Source organism: Elephas maximus, chromosome 3, assembly GCF_024166365.1.
Source record: "Elephas maximus indicus isolate mEleMax1 chromosome 3, mEleMax1 primary haplotype, whole genome shotgun sequence".
NCBI lineage: Eukaryota > Metazoa > Chordata > Mammalia > Proboscidea > Elephantidae > Elephas > Elephas maximus.
The window spans coordinates 26,848,018-26,874,046 of NC_064821.1; the positions used below are offsets into that span (position 1 = coordinate 26,848,018).

Here is a 26,029-nt window from a genome sequence, read left to right on the forward strand (position 1 = left end):
TACATGCTTTTTAAAATTTTTCTACCAAATTTTCTCAATTTCAAATTAGTAGGTTCAATATACATTTGTTTTCCACTATAGTTTGAGATCATGGCTCTTTGTTACCAATATTGTTGAATTAGATTACAAAGAATCAAATAATCAGTCTACCTCTCATGTAATGTACCTTGGTGGTTATAACCGGCTGTTGCTTGGGGTATGTTCCTTAAGACAGCAAACTTATTTTTAGGTGAGAGATATGCTATAATAATAAAGACCTGTGATCCTGATGCAGGAATAGATACAACAGACCACTTTATCTGAAAACAGAGCCCCTCAAAAATAGCAACATGAATGGACAGTGTATTTTCTTTTTAATTTTTTTGTGCTTTAAGTGAAAGTTTACAAATCAAGTCAGTCTCTCGTATAAAAATTTATATACACCTCGCTTATATACTGCTAGCTGCTCTCCCCCTAATGAAACAGCATACTACTTCCCTCCACTTTCTATTTTCATGTCCACTTGGCTACCTTATGACCCCTCTGCCCTCTCTTCTCCCCTCCGGACAAGAGCTGCCCACATAGTCTCATGTGTCTACTTGATCCAAGAAGCTCACTCCTCACCAATATCATTTCCTATCCCATAGTCCTGTCTGAAGAGTTGGCTTTGGGTATGGTTCCTATCTTGGGCCAAGAAATGGTCTGGGGACCATGACCTCAATGGTCCTTCTAGTCTCAGTCAGACCATTAAGTCCGGTCTTTTTATGAGAATTTGAGGTCGCATCCCACTGCTTTTCCTGCTACCTCAGGGTTTTTTTGTTGTGTTGCCTGTAAGGGCGGTCCTCAGTAGCAGCCGGGCAAGATCTAGTTCTTCTCGTCTCAGGCTGATGCAGCCTCTGGTTTATGTGGCCCTTTCTGTCTTTTGGGCTAGTAATTATCTTCTATCTTTGGTGTTCTTCATTCTCCTTTGGTCCAGGTGGGTTATGATCAATTGATGCATATTGGATGGCTGCTTGCTAGCATTTAAGGCCCCAGATCCCACTTTCCAAAGTGGGATGCAAAATGTTTTCTTAATAGATTTTATTATGCCAATGGACTTAGATGTCCCCTGAAACCATGGTCCCCAAACCCCCGCCCTTGACACACTGGACTTTGAAGCATTCAGTTCATTCAGGAAACTTCTTTCCTTTGGTTTAGTCCAGTTGTGTTGACCTCACCTGCATTATGTGTTATCGTTCCCTTCACCTAAAGTAGTTCTTATCTTCTAATTAGTGAAAACTCCTCTCCCTCCCTCCTCCCCCTTTCTCATAACCATCAAAGAATATTTTCTTCTCTATTTAAACTGTTTTTTCAGTTCTTATAATAGTGGTCTCTTACAATATTTGTCCTTTTGCAACTGGCTAATTTCACTCAGCATAATGCCATCCAGATTCCTCCATGTTATGAAAGGTTTCACAGATTCCTCATTTTGCTTTATTGATGCATAGTATTCCATTGTGCAAATATACCATAATTTATCCATTCATCCACTGATGGGCACCTTGACTGCTTCCATCTTTTTGCTATTGTAAACAGTACTGCAATGAACATGGGTGTGCATATATCTGTCCGTGTAAAGGCTCTTTTTTCTCTAGGATATATTCCAAGGAGTGGGATTGCTGGATCGTATGGTAGTTCTATTTCTAGCTTTTTAAGGAAGTGCCAAATCAATTTCCAAAGTGGTTGTACCATTTTACATTCCCACCAGCAGTGTAGAAGTGTTTCCACCTCTCCACAACCTCTCCAACATTTATTATTTTGTGTTTTTTGGATTAATGCCAGCCTTGTTGGAGTGAGATGGAATCTCATTGTAGTTTTGATTCGCATTTCTGTAATGGCCAATGAAGAAGACCATTTCCTTATGTATCTGTTAGCTACCTGAATGTCTTCTTCAGTGAAGTGTCTGTTCATATCTTTTGCGTATCTTTTAATTGGGTTTTTTCGTAGTTGATTTTTTGCAGTATCCTGTAGATTTTAGGCATAAGACACTGATCAGAAATGTCATAGCTAAAAACTTTTTCCCGGTCTGTAGATAATCTTTTTACTCTTTTGGTGAAGTCTTTGGATGACCATGTTGCTGTTGTTAGGTGCTGTCGATTTGGTTCCAACTCATAGAGGCCCTATGCAAAACAGAATGAAACACTCCCCAGTCCTGAACCATCCTCACAATTGTCGTTATGCTTAAGCTCATTGTTGCAGCCACTGTGTCTCTCCACCTCCAAAGTATGAAAGATGCAGTCTCACCATCCTTGCTTCTAAGGAGCATTCTGGCTGTACTTCTAAGACAGATTTGTTTGTTCTTTTGGCAGTCGATGGTATATTCAATATTCTTCACCAACACCACAATTCGAAGGCATCAATTCTTCTTCGGTCTTCCTTATTCATTGTCCTGCTTTCACATGCAAATGATATGATTGAAAATACCATGGCTTGGGTCAGGCACACCTTGGTCTTCAAGGTGACATCTTTACTCTTCAACACTTTAAAGAGGTCGTTTGCAGCAGATTTACCCAATGCAATGCATCTTTTGATTTCCTGACTGCTGCTTGAATGGCTGTTAATTGTGGGTCCAAGTAAAATGAAATCCTTGACAAGTTCAATCTTTTCTCTGTTTTTCATGATGTTGCTTGTTGGTCCAGTTGTGAGGATTTTTGTTTTCTTTATGTTGAGGTGCGTAAAGAATGAGCATAGATGTTTGATTTTTAGGAGCTCCCTGTTATCTAGTTTTTCTTCTCCATTTTTAATAATGTTTTGTATACAGTTTATGACATGTATTAGGGCTCCTAGCATTGTTACTATTTTTTCTTCCATGATCTCTATTGTTTTAGATTTTATATTTAAGTCTTTGATCCATTTTGAGTTAGTTTTTTCAATGGTGTAAGGTATGGATCTTGTTTCTTTTTTTTTTTTTTTTACAGATTGATACCCAGTTATGCCAGCAGCATTTGTTAAAAACACTGTCTTTTCCCCGTTTAACTGACTTTGAGCCTTTGTCAAATTATCAGCTGCACATATGTGCTTGGATTTATGTCTGGATTCTCAATTCTGTTCCATTGGTTTATGTATCTGTTGTTGTACCAGTACCAGGCTGTTTTTACTACTGTGATGGTATAATATGTTCTAAAATCAGGTAGAGTGAGGCCTCCCACCTTGTCCTTTTTCAGTAATGCTTTACTTATCCAGGGCCTCTTTCACTTCCATATGCAGTTGGTGATTTGTTTCTCCATCTCATCAAAAAATTGTCATTGGTATTTGGATCAGAATTGCATTGTATCTATAGAAAGGTTTTGGTAGAATAGACATTTTTACAATGTTATTTCTTCCTATCCATGAGCAAGCTTTGTTTCTCCACTTACATAGTTCTCTTTTGGTTTCTTGCAGTAGTCTTGCAGTTTTCTATGTATAGGTCTTTTACATCTCTGGTAGGATTTATTCCTAAGTATTTTATCTTCTTGGGGGCTACTGGAAATCGTATTGATTTGGTGATTTCCTCTTCAATGTTCTTTTTGTTGGTGTAGAGGAAGCCATCTGATTTTTGTATGTTTATCTTGTATCCTGATCCTCTGCTGAACTCTTCTATTAGTTTCAGTAGTTTTCTTGAGGATTCTTTAGGGTTTTCTGTGTATAAGATCATGTCATCTGCAAATAGAGGTACTTTTATTTCTTCCTTACCAATCTGGAGGCACTTTATTTCTTTATCAAGCCTAATTGCTCGGGCTAGGAACTCCAGCACGATGTTGAATAGAGTGGTAATAAAGGGCATCCTTGTCTGGTTCCTGATCTCAAGGGGAATACTTTCAGACTCTCTCCATTTAGGATGATGTTGGCCGTTGCCTGTTGGCTTTGTATAAATTCCCTCTATTATGTTGAGGAATTCTCCTTCTGTTCCTATTTTGCTGAGAGTTCTTATCATGAATGGGTGTTGAACTTTGTCAAATGCCTTTTCTGTATCAGTTGATAAGATCATGTGGTTCTTGTCTTTTTTTTATTTATATGATGGATTACATTAATTGTTTTTCTAATGTTGAACCATTCCTGCATACTTGGTATGAATCCCACTTGGTCATGGTGAGTTATTATTATTATTTTTGATGTGTTGAATTCTATTGACTAGAAGTTTTTTGAGGATTTTTGCATCTAAGTTCATGAGGGATATATTTCTGTAATTTTCTTTTTTTGTGGTGTCTTCACCTGGTTTTGGTATCAGGGATATGCTGACTGCATAGAATAAGTTTGGGAGTATTCCATCCTTTTCTATGCTCTGAAATACCTTTAGCAGAAGTGGTGTGAACTCTTCTCTGAAAGTTTGGTAGAACTCTGCAGAGAAGCTGTCCAGCCTAGGGCTTTTTGTTGTTGTTGTTGTTGGGAGTTTTTTGATTACCTTTTCAATCTCTTCTTTTGTTATGGGTTTATTTAGTTGTTCTACCTCTGTTTGTATTAGATTAGGTAGGTAGTGTGTTTCTAGAAATTCATTCATTTCTTCTAGGTTTTCAAATTTGTTAGAGTACAATTTTTTCTAGTAATCTGATATGATTCTTTTAATTTCAGTTGCGTCTGTTCTAATATCGCCATCTCATTTCTTATTTGTGTTATTTGCTTCCTCTCCTGTTTTTCTTTTGTCAGTTTGGCCAATGGTTTATCAATTTTGTTGGCTTTTTCACAAAAACAGCTTTTGGTCTTCTTAACTCTTTTGGTTGTTTTTCTGTTTTCTATTTCATTTAATTCTGCTCTAATTTTTATTATTTCCTTTCTTCTAGTGCCTGAGGGTTTCTTTTTTTTTCTTTTTCTATTTGTTCAAGTTGTAAGGATTATTCTTTGATTTTGACCCTCTCTTCTTTTTGTATATGTGCGTTTGTTGACATAAAGTGACCTCTGGCCACTGCTTTCACTGTGTCCCAAAGGATATCATAGGAAGTGTTTTCATTCTCGTTGGATTCTATGAATTTCTTTATTCCATCCTTCATGTCTTCTATGACCCAGCCATTTTTGAGCAGGATATTATTCAGTTTCCAAGTATTTGATTTCTTTTCCCTGCTTTTTCTGTTACTGATTTCTACTTCTATGACTCTATGGTCAGAGAAGATACTTTGTAATATTTCAGTGTTTTGGATTCTGCTAAGGCTTGCTTTATGACTTAACACATGGTCTATTCTAGAGAATGTTCTGTGTGCACTAGAAAAGAAAGTATACTTGGCTGCTGTTGGGTGGAGTGTTCTGTATGTGTCTATGAGGTCAAGTTTTTTGTTGTGGCATTTAGATCTTCCATGTCTCTAGTGAGCTTCTTTCTGGATGTCCTGTTCTTCACCAAAAGTGGTGTTTTGAAGTCTCCTTCTATAATTGTGGAGCTGCCTATCTCACTTTCCAATTCTGTTAGAGTCTGTTTTATGTATCTCGCAGTCCTGTCATTGGATGCATAAATATTTAATATGGTTATATCCTCCTGGCATATTGTCCCTTTAATCATTATTTAGTGTCCTTCCTTATCCTTTGTTGTGGATTTAACTTTGAATTCTATTTTGTCAGAAATTAATATTACCACCCCTGCTCTTTTTTGATTGTTGTTTGCTTGATACACTGATATATTCTTTTCCATCCTTTGAATTTTAGTTTGTCTGTGTCACTAAGTCTAAGGTGTGTCTCTTGTACTCAGAATATAGACAGATTTTTTTTTAATTCAGTCTGCAACTCTCTGTCTCTTTATTGGTGCATTTAGTCCATTTACATTCAGCATAATTATGGATAGGTATGTGCTGTCATTTTGATGTCTTTTTTTGTGTGTTGTTGACAGTTTCTATTTTCCACTTATTTTTTTGTGCCGAGTAGTTTATCTTTATGTATTGTCTTTTCCTGTTATTCGTTGTTGATTTTGTTTCTGCTGAGTCTCTATTTTTTTCTTGCATTTTATTTTGATGAATGTGATAGTTAGTCACCTTTGTGGTTACCTTAATATTTACCCCTATTTTTTAAAGTTTAAACCTGACTTTTCTTTCCTTATATCGCCTTGTCTTCCTCTCCATGTGAAAGATCTATGACTACATTTCTTAGTCCCTCTTTATTGTTGTATTGTTGTCCTCTTTTACACAATGACATCGCTGTTGCCTTGTTTTGAACATTGTCTTTAATCCTGATTTACTCCTGTCCTTTCCCTGTCGGGATGGACATCTGATTGCTCCGCCCAGTTTTCTAGTCTTGGGTTGAGATCTGATATTATTTTCCAACCAAAGAAGTCCCTTTAGTATTTCTTGTAGTTTCGGTTTGGCTTTTACAAATTCCCTAAACTTCTGTTTATCTGGAAATGTCTTAACTTCACCTTCATACCTGAGAGACAGTTTTGCTGGGTATATGATTTTTGGCTGGCAGTTGTAAGACATCCCACTGCTTTCTTGCCTGCGTGGTTTCTGCCGAGGAGTCTAATTTTATTCTTATGTACTCTCCTTTGTAGGTGACTTTTTGTTTATCTCTAGCTGCTCTTAAAGTTCTCTCTTTATCTTTGGTTTTGGCAAGTTTGGTTATAGTATGCCTTGGTGACCTTTTTTTGAGATCTGCCTTATGTGCTGTTCAATGAGCATCTTGGACAGAAATCTTTCATGATATCGGTGAAGCTTTCTGCCAAAAAATCTTCAACAATTCTCTCTGTTTTTTCTATTATCCCTTTCTGTTCTGGTACTGCAGTCACTCATAGTCTATGTCTCCTGATAGAGTCCCACATGATTCTTAGGGTTTCTTCGTTTTTTTTTTTTTTAATTCTTTTATCTGATTTTCCTCCAAATATATTGGTGCCAAGTGCTTTATCTTCAATCTCACCAATTCTGCCTTCCAGTTGCTCAGTTCTGCTCCTCAGTCTTTCTATTGAGTTGTCTCATTCTGTAATTTTATTGTTAACCTTCTGAATTTCTGATTGCTTTCTCTCTATGGATTCTTGCAGCTTATTAAATTTTTCATTATTTTCCTGAATAACCTTTTTAATTTCTTCAAGTGTTTTACCTGTGTGTTCCGTGGCTTGTTCTGGATATTGCCTGATCTCCTTCCTGATCTCGTTCCCGATATCTTGAAGAGCTCTGTATATGAATCATTTGTATTCTGCATCTGGTAATTCCAGGAAGGCACCCTTCATCCACAAAATCCCTTGATTTTTTGTTTTGAGAGCTTGTTGAAGCAATCACGGTCTGCCTCTTTATGTGATTTGGTATTGACTGTTGTCTCTGAGCCTTCTATAAGTTATTGTATTAGTTTCTTTTATGTTTGCTTACTGTCTCCTAGCTTCTTGCTTTGTTTTGTTTTGTTGTGCCCAAATAAGTTGCTTGAGTGAGCTACCTTGATTGTTTTTGCCTTTGAAGCTCTAACGTCCTGTCACCAGATGGCTAGAGCTTTTTTTTTTTTTTTATCAGTCTAGGAGTCCATGCACCCTTCTTGTATGGATTCAGCTCATGTGTCCAGGCAGCTGATCATCAAGTGTGTGGTACAGGCTCTCTCCTACAGTCTTACAGGGGAAGGGGTGGTTGGTGTATTTACCAGTATCTGGTTGCAGCAGGGGGACACTCTAAATAAGGCAGAGGGCTGACAACCATCCCCTGAGGGTCTGTGAGGAAAGTGCATCCCTGTTCCCTAAAGCACATATGTGGGTGGGGTCTGCAGAAGGACCACGGGCACCCAGTGCTTTTGGTTATAAGAACTGGGAGGTACCAATTATCTTTGGACCCCTGTCATGGGTGGCTGGATTTCCTGAGTGGAGCCACCTGTCCTTAAGCCCCTGATGTGGGTAGGTGAGGAGGCTGTTTAATAGGCAAAGTGGTGTCAAACATCAAACACCCACCTGTCCACGACAAAGCTGAAAGAGTTGCAACCTGCCAACAAGGGCCTGTTCTCCTGAAATAGCCCCACACAAGTCTATGCAGGGTGGAAAGGTGTTCAAAGTCCATGGATCATTTATGCTTGGACAGGAGCTGCTGCTGTCCTGAGTTCCCCAGGTTAGTGGAGCTGGCAGATTATCTTTTTTCCCAGTTGGGAATTTATTCCTTTTCCAAGGCTGAGAGAATGGCTCAGGTCACTCAGCAGAGCCTATCTCAGGCCCAGGGAAATCAACAGCCGCTGAAGGAGGCTTGGAGCCTGGGGGGATGGTAAAATATATGCAAGTACTTAGCTTTTGCTGAGAACACCATTATTCTCTGGTTGCGGACATGCGAGTAGGCTCTGAGGCTGCCTGTTTCTTCCTGAGGAAACTGCTGCTGGTACCCTACCACCAGCCTGGTGCTGTCACTCCTGGGAATGGTGTCTGTGGGTTCCCAGTAATTCAAGTCTTGCAACTCCTCCCGCTTCTGAACCATCTCTCCCTCCCCCTGCCACTCAGTCCATTTTCTAACTTTGCTTTTGATGTTCAGGGCTCCTAGCTTGTCAAAAATATAATTGTTTCACTTGCTTTTTCAGGTCTTTGTTGTCAGAGGTTCACCAGAGGTTCTGACTACTCCACCTTCTTGGCCCCCAAATCATGGACAGTTTTATTTATAAATAAGTTGTATTACAGAGAATGGGTCCATATTCAATAAAAATAAAGACCTCATTAGAAATACCATAAACATATACTTCCCAAAGAAGGGAAAATAAATGGAATATAGGGTGTGAAAGAACTCTAAACCTCATAATAAATAGTATTATGTAATAATAATTTATTCCCTCTAAATTGCCATAATAAATGAACATGTGTTGGTGACGACATGAAGCAACACGGACTTCTAATGGGGGCTTAAACCAGCTCATTGACTTAGGAAAACTCTTTGAAATTACATGGAGAATAGGCTCAATGTTATAGCCAACAAGGCCATCCCAGTATAAAACTCTAGCTCATTTGCACCAGGAACGTGTGCAAAAATACTCAACTTTATTCACAATAGCAAAATGTTAGTTACCAAAAGTTTCATTTACATCAGAGAGGGAACTATTTTTTTTTATATCATCCTACATAATGTCCCAATGCATCTGTTAATTTTGTCATACTGTGATGGTGGAAATCAACTGGTACTGGCCATTTTGAATCAGAAAATAATATGGTCTACCATGTCAGGAATGACAAATTGAAGAGGAATGGCATTGCATTCATCATCAAAAAGAACATTTCAAGATCTATGTTGAGGTGCAATTCTGGTAGTGATAGGATAATATCCATATGTCTACAAGGAATTCCAGTTAATATGACTATTATTAATTTTACCCATCAACCTCTAAGGCCAAACTTGGAGAAATTGAAGATTTTTACCAATTTCTGCAGTCTGAAATTGATCAAACATGCAATCAAGATGCATTGATAATTACTGTTAATGGACTGTGAAAATTGGAAACAAAAAAGAAAGATCCATAGTTGCAAAATATGATCTTTGTGGTAAAAGTGATGCCAGAGAAGGCGTGAAAGAATTTTGCAAGACCAAATAACTTCTTCATTGCAAATACCCTTTTTCAACAACATAAATGGTGACTATTCACATGGACCTCATCTGATGGAATACACAGGAATCAAATCGTCTACGTCTGTAGAAAGGCACTATGGAAAAGCTAATATCATCAGTCAGACCAACGTCAGGGGACTGAGAGCAGAATGGATCATCAATTACTCATATACAAGTTCAAGTTGAAGCTGAAGAAAATTAGAACAGGTCAGTGAGAGACAAATTATGACCTTGAGTATATGTCACCTGAAATTAGAGACCATCTCAAGAAAAGATTTGATCCATTGAACACTAATGACTGAAGACCAGATGAGTTGTGGAATGACATCAAGAACATCATACATGAACAAAGCAAGAGGTCATTAAAAAGACAGGAAAAAAAGAAAAGACCAAAATAGATGACAGAGGACACTCTGAATTTACTCTCGAGCGTAGAATAGCTAAAATGAATGGAAGAAATGATGAAGTAAAGGAGCTGAACAGAAGATTTCAAAGGGTGACTCAAAAGACAAAGTAAAGCATTATAAGGAAAAATGCAAAGACCTGGAGTTAGAAAACCGAAAGGGAAGAATACACTCTACTTTTCTCAAGCTGAAAGAAGTGAAGAAAAAATCCAAGTCTTGACTTGCAATATTGAAGGATTCTATGGGTAAAATAGAAGCAACGATGGGAGACTATGTTTTACATACTTTGGACTTGTTATCAGGATAGATCAGTCCCTGGAGAAGGACATCATGCTTTGTAGAGAGTCAGTGAAAAAGACAAGATCCTCAATGAGATGGTTTTGAAATAGTGGCTGCAACAATTCGCTCAAGCATAACAACAATTGTGAAGAAGGTGCAGAACTGGGCAGTGTTTTGTTCCATTGTACATAGGGTCGCTAAGAGTCAGAACTGACTTGACAGCACCTAACAACAACAACGATGGGGAAAATATTAAATGACGCAGGAAGTGTCTAAAGAAGATGGAAGGAATACACAGAGTCGGTGTAACCAAAAAAAAAACAAATTGACATTCGAATATTTCAGGAGGAAGTGCATGATCAAGGACCAATGGTGCTGAAGGAAGAAGTCCAAGCTGCACTGAGGACATTGGTGAAAAACCAGGTTCCAGAAATTGACGGAATACCAAGTAATATTTCAACAAAGGGGTATAGTGCAAGAGGTGCTCACTCGTCTAAGTCAAGAAATTTGGAAGACGGCTACCCTACCAATGGACTGGAAGCGATGCATGTTTGTGCCCTTTCCCAACAAGGATGATCCAACAGAATGTGGACATTATCAAACAATATCATTAATATAACACACAAGTAAAATTTTGCTGAAGTTCATTCAAATGCAGTTAGAGCAGTACATGGACAGGGTACTGCCAGAAATTCAAGCCAAATTCACAAGAGGATGTGGAACCAGCGATATCATTGCTGATGTCAGTTCAATCCTGGCTGAAAGCAGAGAATACCAGATAGATGTTTACCTGTGTTTTATTGACTATGTTAAGGCATTTGTCTACGTGGATCATAAATTATGGATAACATTGTGGAGAATGAGAATTCTGGAACACTTAATTGTGCTCATGAGGAATCTGTACATGGATCAAGAGGCAGTCATTCAAACAGAACAAGGGAATACTGCATGGTTTAAAGTCAGAAAAGGTGTGTGTCAGGGTATCCTTTTATCATACCTATTCAATCTGTATGCTGAACAAATAATCTGAGAAGCTGGGCTATATGAAGAAGAAGGGAGCATCAGGATCAGAGGAAGACTCATTAACAACCTGTGTTATGCAGATAGCACAACCTTGCTTGCTGAATGTGAAGAGGACTTGAAGCACTTACTGATGAAGGTTAAAGACTACAGCCTTCAATATGGATTACACCTCAATATAAAGAAAACAAAAACCCTCACAACTGGACCAATAAACAACATTATGATAAGTGCATAAAAGATTGACGTTGTCAATGATTTCTTTTTACTTGGATCCATAATTAACAGCCATGGAAGTAGCAGTCGAGAAATCAAAAGATGCATTGCATGGGGCAAATCGACTGCCAGAGACCTCTTTAAAGTGTTAAAAAGCAAAGATGTCACCTCGAGGACTAAGGTGCACCTGACTCAAGCCATGGTGTTCTCAACTGCCTCATATGCATACGAAAGCTGGACAATGAATATGGAAGACTGAAGAAATGACAGTTTTGAATTGTGATGTTGGAGAAGAATATTGAATATACCATGGACTGCCAAAAGAACAACAACAACAAAAAATCTGTCTTGGAAGAAGCACAACCAGAGTGCTTCTTAGAAGCAACGATGGTGAGGCTTTCTCTCACATTCTTTGGACATTTTATCAGGAGGGACTGAACCCTGGAGAAGGGCATCATGCTTGATCAAGTAGAGGGCCAGTGAAAAAGAGGAAGACCCTCAATGAGATGGATTGACACAGTGACCGCAACCGTGGGCTCAAGCCTAGCAACAATTGTGAGGATGGCGCAGGGCTGGGCAGTTTTTCATTCTGTTGTACATAGGGTTGCCATGAGTCAGAAACGACTTTACAGAACTTAAGAACAATGGGGTACAACAGTGATAAAAATATACTATTGAATACTTTGAAAATGCCAGAGTATAAGGTATAAATGATCAACTTTGAAATTTCATAGAATCCAACCTAATAGAAAAACATCAAAGAAAATGATAAATACAGAATTTAGGATAGTAGTTATCACTAGATATAGGAAGGGTGATGTGATTAGCTGTTCTAATGGTATCTACGTGATGGTAATGCTTTCTTTCTTAACCTAGTGATGAGTATATGTGTTTTTACTAGATTGCTACACTGTAAGAACTACAGATACATTTTATATACTACATTATATATAATGTTTTTTTTTATTAAAAGAAACGACAAAACTTACACCATCTCAATAATTTCTGTATGTACAGTTCAGTGACATTGATTACATTTTTCAAGTTGTGCAACCATTCTCCGTATCCTTTTCCAGTTTATTCCACCACCTTTAACATAAACTTAACAGGCCGCAAGCAAAACTTTCCCCTTCCCCTTCATGCCTGGTATCAACTAATAATTCTTCCTTTTCTGTATATTTGCTTATTTCATATACATGAGATCATACAGTATTTGTCTTTTTACAACTGACTCATTCTGCTCAACGTGATGTTTTCAAGATTCATCCGTGTAATGGCATGCGTCAAAACTTCATTTCTCTTTATGGCTGAGTCATAGTCCACTTTATGGGTATACCCCATTTGGTTTATCCATTCATCTGTTGATAGACATTTTGGTTTTTTCCACCTTTCGGCTATCGTGAAAAGTGCTGCAATGAACCTTGGTGTACAGTTTATATAGATATCATACCAAGTAAAGTTGAGGAAAGTCCTTTTATATTCTATATTATAAATACATTCTCCCATGTTCTTCTAATATTAGTGCCTCCCTTCTCAGACTTCAGAGTTCATAAGAATTTCCAGAAGTGTTTATTTAATCATCTCACCCTTCAGGCATCTCCCCAGAGATTCAAAGTCAGTATTTTTTTGGATAATGTCCATGACCCTGCAGTATGAACAAGGGTCTCAGGTGATGCATGCCTGAAGGTGCTCTGTGGATGTCAATGGAAGAAGGTCTACACTAGAAGATACCTTGAGTCAGGGTGGGGATTAGTCCTCCAGCTTGCTGAAAACAATCTCCCTCTTTCGCCCCAGTGATGACCAGAATAGAAGGCTCTCAAGAGCTTCTTGATTCTCCTGTGAGACCTTCATTATTCTCCCACACCCTTAGAGATGATTCTCACTGATGGCCCCCCTTTTTGTGTGTGTGCGTTTGTGGAAAATGTGATCTCCCTAGCCCTGCCAACTTCCCTTTTCTCCCACCACATTCACAACTCCTTTTCAAAGTAAAGTTCTTCTTCAAAGAAAAACTGTTTTCTTCCCGAAGAAACATTGAAAGGTTTTCTTGCCAACCCTCTAAGACATCAGCGATGTGTTATTATTCAACTATGTTTCTGTGTGTAGCTTCCACATGAGTAAGAACACAGCAAGATGTGATGACTAAGTAGAAAAGAAAAAATTCAGATGTAGTCTTATCAATAAATCAGCTAGAAGGAGTTGAAGCAAAAAAGTACAAGAGAAAAATTATCAAACTTTACAATGCCTACCCTACTCACTTGATTATGTTACTCAGATTTTGTTGTTGTTTCTGTTAGGTACCTTCGAGTTGGTTCTGACTCATAGCAACCCTCTGTTCAACAGAACAAAACACTGCCCAGTCCTGAGCCATCCTCAAGATCATTGTTATGATTGAGGCCATTGTTGCAGCCACTGTGTCAATCCATCTCATTAAGGGTCTTCCTCCCTTTCACTGGCCCTCTACTTTACCAACCATGATGTCCTTGCCGATAAGGTGTACAAAGTATGTGAGATGAAGTCTCACCATCCTCAATTCTAAGGAACATTCTGGCTGTACTTCTTCCAAGACAGATTTGTTCCTTCTTTTGGCGGTCCATAGTATATTCAACATTCCTCGCCAACACCATAACTCAAAGGCATTAATTCTTCAGTCTTCCTTATTCGTTGTTCAGCTTTTGCATGTCTATGAGGTGATTGAAAACACTATGGCTTGGGTCAGGTCCACCTTAGTCCTTAAAGTGATATCTTTGCTTTTTAACAGTTTAAAGAGGTCCTTTGCAGCACATTTGCCCGATGCAAAATGTCTGTTGATTTCTTGACTGCTTGTGGATTCAAGTAAAATGAAATCCTTGACAACCTCAAACTTTTCTCCGTTTGTCATGATGTTGTTTATTGTTACATTTGTGAGGATTTTTGTTTTCTTTATGTTGAGGTGTAATCCATACTGAAGCCCGTAGCCTTTGATCTCCCTCAGTAAGTGCTTCAAGTCCTTTTCACTTTAAAAAAACAAGGTTGTGTCACCCCTGCATATCGCAGGCTCTTAAAGAGACTTCCTCCAATCCTGATGCCCAGTTCTTCATATAGTCTAGCTTCCTGGATTATTTGCTGAGCATACAGATCGAATAAGTATAATGAAAAGATATAACCCTGATGCCCACCTTTCCTGACTTTAAAACTTGAAGTATCCCCTTGTAATGTTTGAATTACTGCCTCTTATACGTGTACAGGTTCCTCATCACCACAATTAAGTGTCCTGAAATTCCAATTCTTCACAATGTTATCAATAAGGTGTGATGATCCACACAATAGAACACCTTTGCCTAGTCCATAAAACACAGGTAAACCTCCTTAGGATATTCTCTGCTTTCAGCCAGGATCCATTTGACATCAGCAATAACATCCCCAGGTCTATGTCCTCTTCCGCATCCAGCCTGAATTTCTGGCAGTTCCCTGTCAATGTACTGGTGCAGCTGCTTTTGAATGATCTTCAGCAAAATTTTACTTCTGTGTGATATTAATGACATTGTTCAATAATTTCCGCATTCTGTGGGATCACCTTTCTTGGAAATAGGCATAAATATGGATCTCTTCCAGGCGGTTGGCCAGGTAGCTGTCCTCCAAATTTCTTGGTGTAGACGAGTGAGCACTTCCACCACTGCATCCATGTGTTGAAACATCTCAGCTGGTATTCCGTCAGTTCCTGGAGCCTTGATTTTCACCAGTACCTTCAGTGCTGCTTGAACTCTTCCTTCAGTATCATCGATTCTTGATTAAGAAACGGTGGTTATTCAGATTGGAGGAATAAAAGCTGCTGAGAATTATTACAATGAGGGTAAACAAATACAACCACTGGAGCAAGTGGTAAAAATATGTGAGAGCCAAATGATTAGAATACTTATGAATACAGACAAGACATGGACTACAATGACCATTTAAAGCTTTATTGAACATTTACCATTGTGCCAGGTATTTTTGGTAGGTACTCCTTTTGGTCATAGGGGTTAACATCCCAGCAGGAATTATACTTGAAATCGTCAGTCTAAGGTTCTCATGGTAATCTTTTTTTTTTTCCCCACACCAGGAATTAGATTAAGTAGGGGCATATGATTCTATTCTCGGTAATGAGATGGGAAGAAACGTCACTTGATGACTCCATGGAAAGGTGCGTTAATATAAGATCCAGGGAAGGACAGTAAGGATTCTCTCTCTAGGCGTCATGTGTGGATATGACACCTGCATTTGTTGTAGTAATCAGGAGACCACAAGGGGAAAAAGTTCTAGGATGAAGCCACTTATGGGAGACTAAATAAAGTGTTTCTGTCCTGTTCTTGTGCCTTCTCTACCTCTGAAGTCTGTTCCTTATAATGAAAAATAACTTTATGGTTTGAGCATATTAGAGTCAGAGTTTATATTTTCTTATTAGAACTGAAAGCTTCCACACTTAGGAAGCTCAAATATCTCAAAATTATCTCAAGCCAATTGAGATGACCTAATTAGCCATTTCTGTAGATGTAAGTATTGTGGATACTGATGCTGCTTTGAACAAATATGGCTTACCAGTGATATGTCTCAGTAATTACTAAATTGGGACATGAAAAAAGAGCTCTCTTGCCTCACAGGCAGGCTAAGTCTGGATTTCCAATCGTATTTCTCTATTCATAGAATCAGGCTGAATCTAGTGTCTAGCTATGACCACAACTCTGTTTACATAATTTCCCTGCCCTATCCACGTTCTCCTGTTTTCCTTCTTTCCTAGACCACTGCCCCAAAAATCGTGTAATAAGAACACCTGCCTCAGGCACTGCTTTTATGGCACCTGACCAAAAAAAAAAAAAACTGAGCTTAGAGAGTTTAACAAACAGCACAGAGCTACATAAAGAGAAAAGCCAAGTTTCAACTTCAAGTTGAAACATGTTGTTGTTGTTAGGTGCCATCGGGTCAGTTATGCACAACAAATAAAATACTGCCTGGTCCTGCACAACCATCACAATTATTGCTATGTTTGAGCCCACTGTTATAGCCACTGTGTAAATCCATCTCATTGAAGGTGTTCCTCTTTTTCACAGACCCTACTGGAAACCCTGGTGGCGTAGATGTTAAGTGCTATGGCTGCACTTCTTCCAAACAGATTTGTTCATTGTCTGGTAGTCCATGGCGTATTCAATATTCTTCACCATCACCACAATTCAAAGGCATCAATTCTTTTTCAGTCTTCCTTATTTATTGTCCAGCTTTGGCATGCATATGAGGTGATTGAAAATACTCTAGCTTGGATCAGGTATACCTTAGTCCTCAAAGTGACATCTTTGCTTTTTAACACTTTAAAGAAGTCTTTTACAGAAGAATTCCCCAATGCAATATGTCATTTGATTTCTTGACTGCTGCTTCCATAGGCGTTGATTGTGGATCCAAGTAAAATGAAATTATTGACAACTTCAGTATTTTCTCACTCATCATGAATAAGTTGAAATGTACATAGCCATTATGTTATCTAATCATTTTAGAAGAACTTGCTCACGAAATAGTAAGACATCCTTGATCAGCAGTATTCTTTCCAATTTGACCCATCCTAGAGCCCAAAACAGGTGACACAATCACTAAAATGACAGTATTCTACTGATGAATGTCCTCAAGGGTCCCCTGATGTCTCTGTTCCTCAGGCTGTAGATAAAAGGATTCATCATTTGAGGGACCACACTGTACACCACTGAGGCTACTGCTATCTTTCTGGGAGAATGTGTAAACGCAGAACTGATGTACATGCCAAAGCTTGTTCCATATAATAAGGACAACTGAAAGGTGAGACCCGCAGGTGGAAAAAGCTTTATATTTTGCACCCACTGATGGCATTCTCAAAACAGAGGAGAAAATTCGAGTGTAAGAGAAAATGATTCCAGAGAGAGGAACACCACCCCATACAGTAGCCACAAAATACACTAGGATGTAATTGATGCGGGTATCAGAACAGGCGAGCTTGAGAATCTGAGCAAGTTCACAGAAGAAATGAGGGATTTCCAGGTCTATGCAGAAGGACAAATGCAGCACCAACAGACTGTGAAGTAGGGCGTTCACAATGCTAGTTAGTAAGGAGAGTAGGGAGAGCAAGCCACAGCAGTGGATGTTCGTGATGATGGTGTACCTCAGTGGGTGGCAGATGGCCACATAGCGGTCATAGGCCATTACTGCAAGGAGACGATTTTCCGAACCAGTAAATATCATTACAAAACAGGCCTGGGTCAGGCAGCCTGCATAAGTGATGATTTGATTCTGTGCTTGGATGTTCACCAGCATGTTCGGGATTGTGGTTGTGCTGAAACAGATATCAACGAAGGAGAGATTGGAAAGAAAGAAGTACATGGGGTTGTGGAGGTGGGAGTCAGAGCTGACAACCAGGACAATGAGTAGGTTTCCCAGGAGGGTGGCCAGGTACATAGATAGAAACAAACTGAATAAGACAGGCTGCAGTTCTGGATCCTCTGTAAGTCCCAGAAGAAGAAATTCTGAAACATCTGTTTGGTTTCTAGGTTCCATATTGTTGGTGAATCTGATGGAAAAGATGGGATGACAGATAATCAAATATGTGGCTCCTGGATGCCCAGCAAGAGCATCACCTGGGATCTTTTTAGAAATATAAGTTTTTGAAACTCACTCTGGACTTACTGATGATAAACTCTGGGATGAAGTTCAGCCGTTTTTGTTTCAACAAGACTTCCATGTATTTTGATGTATGGTAAAGTTTGAAAACCACCCCTGGTACAGTGTTCAGCATATGGGGCCTCACAATGACATGTCCTATTGTGATTGTGTGTGTGTGTGTGTGTGTGTATGTCATGGATTAAATCATATTCCCCCAAAAATGTGTGTGTCAATTTGGCTGGGCCATAATTTCCAGTATTGTGTGATTTCCCTATATATTGTAAATCCTGCCTCTATGATGGTAATGAAGGTGGGTGGGGGGCACTTGTGTCAGTGAGGCAGGACTCAACCTAAAGACTGGATTGTGTCTTAAGGTAATTTCTTGAGATAGAAAAGAGAGAAGCAAGCAGAGAGACAGGAGGACCTCATACCACCAAGAAAGCAGTGCTGGGAGCAGAGTGTGTCCTTTGGACCCAGCGTACCTGGGCAAAGAAGCTCCTAGTCTGGGGGAATATTGATGAGAAGGTTGACAGAGTGAGAAAGGCTTCCCCTGGAGCAGACACCCTGAATTTGAACTTTTAGCCTACTTTACTGTGAAGAAATAAATTTCTCTTTGTTAAAGCCATCCACTTGTGGTATTTCTGTTATAGCAGCACTAGATGATGAAGACAGTGTGTGTGTCATGAACAATAGCACCTGGCATCTTTTACTTCTGGTACAGTGCTCAGCATATGGGGCCCTCACAATGACATGTCCTGTTGTGATTGTATGAGTGTGTGTGTGTGTGTGTGTGTGTCATGAACAATAGTACCAGGCATCTTTTACTCCTAGGACAGAAGTGGTGAACAGTGCAGTTGAGGGAAGACAAAATGAGAGAACATTCCTAGCATTATAAATGCTAACTTCAGGGAAGAATTTATATGGGAATCTTGCTCATGTAGAGAAGCAGAAGGAAGAAACACCCTAAATGAATATCAGTGATATCAATATTCATTTGGTATGGATGGGATGATGAAATATATAACAATGAAAAAGAATAAATTAGGTCTAGATCAATCAACACACATAATGAAATCCTTGCAGAGGAAAAAAAAATTGTATGACAAGAAGTCTACAGCATGAAATTTTTTTTATTATTTTTTAAAATCTACTCGAGTGTCACGGATTGAATTGTGTTCCCAAAAATTATGTGTCAACTTGGTTAGGCCGTGATTCCCAGTATTGTATGATTGTCTACCATATTGTCATTTGATGTGATTTCCTTATGTGTTATACATTCTATCACTATGATGTTAATGAAATGAATTAGTGGCAGTTATATCAATGAGATCTACACGATTAGATAATGTTTTAAGCCAATCTCTTTTGAGATATAAGAGAGAAGGAAGCAGAGAGACAAGGGGAGCTCATATCACCAAGAAAGCAGCACCAGGAGCAAAGCGCATCCTTTGGACCCAGGGTCCCTGAGTCTGAGATGCTCATCCATCAGGGGAAGATTAATGACAAGGACCTTCCTCCAGAGCTGACCGAGAGAGAAAGCCTTCCTGTGGAGCTAGTGCCCTGAATATGGACTTGTATCCTACTAGACTGTGAAGGAATAAATTTCTCTTTGTTTAAGGCATTCACTTGTTATATTTGTTATAGCGGCACTAGATGACTGAGACACCTAGTGAGTTGTTTTTTTTTAATTGATAATTCAAGCACAATGAAAAATACAGAGAATAACAATGAAGGGTTGGGCACCTACCAGTCCACTGGTAATTCCCACACGTCACCACCCTTGCTTTAGATATTTTTATTGCACAAAATAATGCAGGAATATTTGAGGCTCCCCACATCATGTATTTTGCACAATATTGATTCTTTTCCTTCTCCAGGGCTAAACACTACATTAACTTGATTGACCTTATTCCTCTGCACTTTTTACTACATGTAGTATAATTCTTCCATAGAATTGCACAGTTTGTGTTTTTTAAAGCTTTATATAAACAGAATTGTACTGTATATGTCATTTTACATTTGGCTTTCTTGGTATGTTTTTTTAATGAATGTTGATACCTTTAATTGTGCTTCATTAATTTTAACTACAATAGGGTATTCCACTATATTATTACACTACAATATATTTCTTCACTCTAATTGACAGCTATTTTACTAATTGCTCTCCAACTCTCTGTCTACCCATCTACTGCCTTATGTATATATATATATATATATATATATATATATATATATATATATATATATATATATATATATAACCCAGTGACGTCGATTCAATTCTGACTCATAGTGATGCACTGGATTTGGTTTGGTTTATATATATATATATATATGTATGTGTGTGTGTGTGTGTGTATGTACGTACATATACAGAGAGAGAGAAATATACATGTAGAATATAAACCCATGACTGGGGGATACCATAACATCCAAGATGCTGCTGATTCTGGGAGGAAAAGAGAGCAACAGAGAGGATTACAAAGGAGATGTTTTCTGTATACATATTATTTTGTCACTTAAAAAAAATACTTCAAGCTGCTACAGCAGAACATCAACAATGTGAATTCTGGAAGGTGTAACAGATGTTTTTGTTTCGTTGGTTGTTTCATTATACTGCCTGTAGTATTCTAATTTCAAATATTTGTCAGTTTTATAAAGAGAAACAAATAACTAGCGAGGCAGCTTGCTAAGTCTGCCTGGGTCTTTGGTTCTTCCCCCAGAGCTCTCAGAGCCTGGCACCAGGGATAATACCATAACTTTCCTAAAGATGGTATATCAAGTACCAGGGATAGGAAGACAAAGTGAAGCTCAACAACTCTCCTCACCACCACCAGCACAAGAATACAAGTAAATGTCAGGGAATTTTCTAATACTCAATGTTTGAGAAGGGGTAGTTTTCTGCACAGAAAGAATTTGATCCTTGCCATTGTAGAGACACAGTAAGAGACTAGCTGAGTAAGAGCTGCCTGATTCGGGTACAAAGAAACAAGGAAACATGTCAGGAAGATGGGAGAAATGTAGGAGTCCATAGGTGACTTGGTTCTAATCATTTCATGCATGTACTGTCTTCACACCTTCCCCTGGATGAAGCTACAGAGAAACGTTTCTCCTCATTTCCAAACATTAACTAAGGGATTTAGGTTACCTGGCTGGCATCACTGAGGAATGATGCTTCACATCTGCCCTGGATGTTGGATGATGTAGCCAGAAGGTCAGTACTCAGGAAAGGCAGAGGTACCAAGGGAGGCACCAGGCTCCTGGCATGAGAACCATCTTTGAATGGAGTCTCAGGTGCATTGCTTTTTGGCTGGAGAAGGACTTTTGAGTGAAGTGGTCACAGGTAGACTACTTACAGCCTCTGTGTCTCTAGGGACTCAATATCCAAAGCTCCTCATTAACCAAACCCTTTTATTATCATTCTATTCCCAGGGTAGTGTAAATCCTGAAAGACCAAGCCAACGCAAACCAAGCGAATCTACTGCTGACAAGTCAATTCCAACTCATAGCAACCCTGTAGGACAGAGTAGAATTGCCCCACAGGGATTCCAAGGCTGTGATCTTTATAAGGGAGCAGACCGCCACATCTTTCTCCTGTATAGCAGCTGGTTGGTGTGAATACCAACTATTCTGTTAGCAGCTGAGCACTTAACCATTGAACCCTCAGGGCTCCCTGACCAAGAAAATGTTGCAGATGTTGTTAGGTGCTGTTGAGTTGGTTCCACCTCACAGCGACCCTGTGCAAAACAGAACGAAACACTGCCCGGTCCTGAGCCATCCTTATAATCGTCGTTATGCTTTAGCTTGTTGTTGCAGCCACTGTGTCAATCCAACTCATTGAGGGTCTTCTTCTTTTCCACTGACCCTGTACTCTGCCAAGCATGATGTCCTCCTCCAGGGACTGATCCCTCCTGACAACATGTCCAAAGTATGTAAGACGCAGTCTCTCCTTCCTTGCTCCTAAGGAGCATTCTGGTTGTACTTCTTCTAAGAAAGATTTGTTGATTCTTTTGGCAGCCCATGGTATGGTCAATATTCCTTGCCAACACCACAATTCAAAGGCATCAATTCTTCTTTGGTCTTCCTTATTCATCTTCCAGCTTTCACAGGCATACAATGCAATTGAAAATACCATGGCTTGGGTCAGGGGCACCTTAGTCTTCAAGGTGATATCTTTGCTCTTCAACACTTTAAACAGGGTTGCCCACTGCATATCGCACTTTGTTGATGAGTCTTCCTCCAATTTTGATGCCCAGTTCTTCTTCATATAGTTCCGTTACTTGGATTATTTGCTCAGCATACAGATTGAATAAATATGGTGAAAGGATGCAACCATGATGCACAACTTTCCTGACTTTAAAGCACACATTATGCCCTTGTTCTGTTCAAATGACTGTCTCTTGATCCATGTACAGGAAAATTAACTTTTCTGAAATGAGAACAATTAACCATTCCAGGATTTCCATTCTTCACAATCTTATCCATAATTTGTTATGATTCACAGAGACAAATGCCTTTGCATGGTGAATAAAATACAGGTAAACATCTTTCTGGTGTTTTCTGCTTTCAGCCAGGATCCATCTGACATCAGCCATGATATCCCTGCTTCCATGTCCTCTTCTGAATGTGGCTTGAATTTCTGGCAGTTTTATGTTGATATACTGCTGCAACCACTTTGGAAGGATCTTTAGCAAAATATTACTGCAGTGTGATATTAACAATATTTTTCTATAATTTTCCCATTTTTTTGGATCACCTTTCTTTGGAATAGGCATGAATATGGATCTCTTTCAGTCAGTTGGCCAGGTAGCTGTCTTCCAAATTCCTTGGCATAGACAAGCAAGCACTTCTAAAACTGTATCCATTTGACAGATCCCCACATGTCTGTCAGTTTGTAGTACTGTGGGGCTTGCCTGTTGCTGTGATACTGGAAGCTATGCCACTGGTATTCAAAAACCAGCAGACCACCCATGGTGGACGGGTTTCAGCTGAGCTCCTATATTAAGACAGGCTAGGAAGAAGGACTGAGCAGTCTCCTTCTGAAAAGAATTACCTAATGAAAACCTTTTGAATAGCAGCAGAACAATGTTTGATATAGTGCCAGAAGATGAGCCCCTCAAGTTGGAAGGCTCTCAAAATACAACTTGGGAAAAGCTGCCTCTTTAAAGTAGAGATGACCTTAACAATCTGGATGGAGCCGAGCTTCTGGACCTTCATTTGCGGATGTGGCACAACTCAAAATGAGAACAACTACAAACATTCATTTATAATAAGAACATGGAATGTCTTAAGTATGAAACTAGGAAAATTGGAAATCATCAAAAATGAAATGGAACATATAAACTTAGATATCCTAGGCATTAGTGAGCTGAAATGGACTGGTATAGGCCATTTTGAATTGGATATTCATATGGTTTACTATGCCAGGAATGACGACTTGAAGAGGAATGGCATTGCATTCATTGTAAAAAAAGAACATTTCCAGATCTATCCTGAAAGACAATGTTGTCAGTGATAGGGTAATATCCATATACTCACAAGGAAGATCAGTTATTACTACTATTATTCAAATTTACACACCAATCACTAAGGCCAAAGATGAGGAAATTGAAGATTTTTACCAACTTCTGCAGTCTGAAATTGATCAAACATGCAATCAGAATGCATTGATAATTACTGGCCCTTGGAATGCAAAAGTTGAAAACGAAGAAGAATCAGTAGTTGGAAAATATGGCCTTGATGATAGAAACAATGCCAGAGATTGCATGATATAATTTTGCAAGACCAACTTCTTCATCGAAAATAACATTTTCAGCAGCATAAATGGTTACTATACATGTGGACCTCACCAGATGGAATACACAGGAATCAAACTGACTACACGTGTGGGAAGAGAAGATGTAAATGCTCTATATCATTAGTCAGAACAAGGCCAGGGGCCGACTGCAGAACAGACCACCAATTACTCATATGCAAGCTCAAGTCGAAACTGAAGAAAATTAGAACAAGTCCATGAGAGCCAAAGTATGACTTGAGTATACCCCACCTGAATTTAGAGACCACCTCAAGAATAGATTGGATGCATTGAACACTAATGACCAAAGACCAGATGAGCTGTAGAATGACATCAAGGACTTCATATGCTAAGAAAGCGAAAAGTCATTAAAAAGGCAGGAAAGAAAGAAAAGACCAAAATGGATGTCAAAAGAGACTCTGAAACTTGATCTTGAATGTTGAGTGTCTAAAGCAAAAGGATGAAATGGTGAAGTAGAAGAGCAGAACAGAAGACCTCAAAGGGCAGCTTAAGAAGACAAAGTAAAGTATTATAATGAATGACATGTGCAAAGACCTGGAGATAGAAAACCAAAAGGGAAGAATACACTTGGTGTTTCTCAGGCTGAAAGAACTGGAGAAAAAATTCAAGCCTCCAATCGCAATATTGCTGGTTTCTATGGGAAAAATATTAAACGATGCAGGAAGCATCAAATGAAGATAGAAAGAATACACAGTCACTAATTGTCGACTAATTGGTAGACTTTCAACCATTTTAGGAGGTAGCATACGATCAAGAACTGATGGTATTGAAGGAAGAAGCCCGAGCTCCACTGAAGGCACTGGTGAAAAACAAGCTACCAGGAACTGATGGAATATCTTTTTTTTTTTTTTTTAATTGAGGGATAGCAAGTGGGAAGTTGGATATATAAGTCTGGCATTCGGGGAAGTGCTCCTTTCTACCTATAAATTTAGGATTCATTTGTCTTCAGATGAATTTTAAATCAATGAGTCTGGATGCTGTTGCAAAGGATTGAATGTAGCTGGAGAAGAAGAGGTCTGAGGACTAAAAGAGGAGGCCCTCCAGTGTTTAAAGACTGGAAAGATGAGAAGACACATCAAGAGAAATAGTAGCTAGTCAGGTAGGAATAAATATATTGTCAAAACAATATATGGTGCTGAAAGCCAAGTGACGGAATTGTGTCAATATGTAATAAACTGAGACAATGTGGTTGAAAAGAGAAGGACAGAGAATTAACTGACCTGGACTGGGTTGCACTTGTTAAGGTAGAGAACATTGGCAGCTCCTCAAAAGCACTCTCTGTAAAGTGTTGCGGCAAAGGCCTGATTGCATAGACCTCAAGAGTAAATGGAGAAGAATTGGGGAGAGTGAGTGGAGACATCTCTTTTGAGGAGTTTTGCTATATGAAGAGGGCAGAGAAATGAATCTACTGCTAGAGCAAAATGAAGGGTTCAGGGAACTTTATTTTTTTTTTCTTTTTTGTAAGATTTGAGGAATTCAAATATCTTGCATGCTATTGAAAATGAACAAGTCAAAGGGAGAAACCTGATGATGCAAGAGGGAGATGGGGGAATTACCAGAGTTATGTCCTAACATAGACAGGAGAGACTGAATTCTATGCACAAGTGGAAGTGTTGGTCTTAGTTAAATCCACCTGACTGTAATTCTTTCAAGCAGAAACAGAAACCAAGAAACCTCAGAAACATTAAAAAAAATGAAGTACTCATTAATATAATTTGTCCCAAAACACAAACTGAGATGCAGTTTTACAGGAACATTCTTCAAAAGCACTCAAGGGAGTTAATTTAAAGATTAAAGGAAGGTTTCAGAAAATGTTAGGGGCCAGATATTCTTTATCTCTCTTTATAAGGCCAGCACAACCTTAGTGCCCAAAGCAGACCAGGTTAGCACAAGAAAGAAAAATCCCAGGGTTTAAAAGTTTTGTACAAGAACAAGGAGAAACAACATCTACCTTGATGGCAAATAAGAACAATGGGGACTATTTGCCTTACCAACTATCAAGCTATATCATGGATCTATAATGACTAAAACAGGATGGTTCTAGTATACTATTGAAAGATAGAACTAACAGAATCTTCATCTATAAGAACACTTATCAAAGAGAGAAGCATCAGACATTTTATTTATGACAACAGGGCATTGCAGATAAAGGATGGTATCATTCAGGAAATAGTCTGAGATCAGTTTTTATCCATATGGAAAGCAAA

The 26,029-nt window shown here is 38.9% G+C and overlaps 1 pseudogene; it reads right to left on the reverse strand.

Moving 5' to 3' along the window:
* Positions 1–16,968: 16,968 nt before the first annotated feature.
* Positions 16,969–17,902, reverse strand: LOC126071184 (olfactory receptor 7G2-like; annotated as a pseudogene).
* Between the last annotated feature and the right edge of the window lie 8,127 nt (positions 17,903–26,029).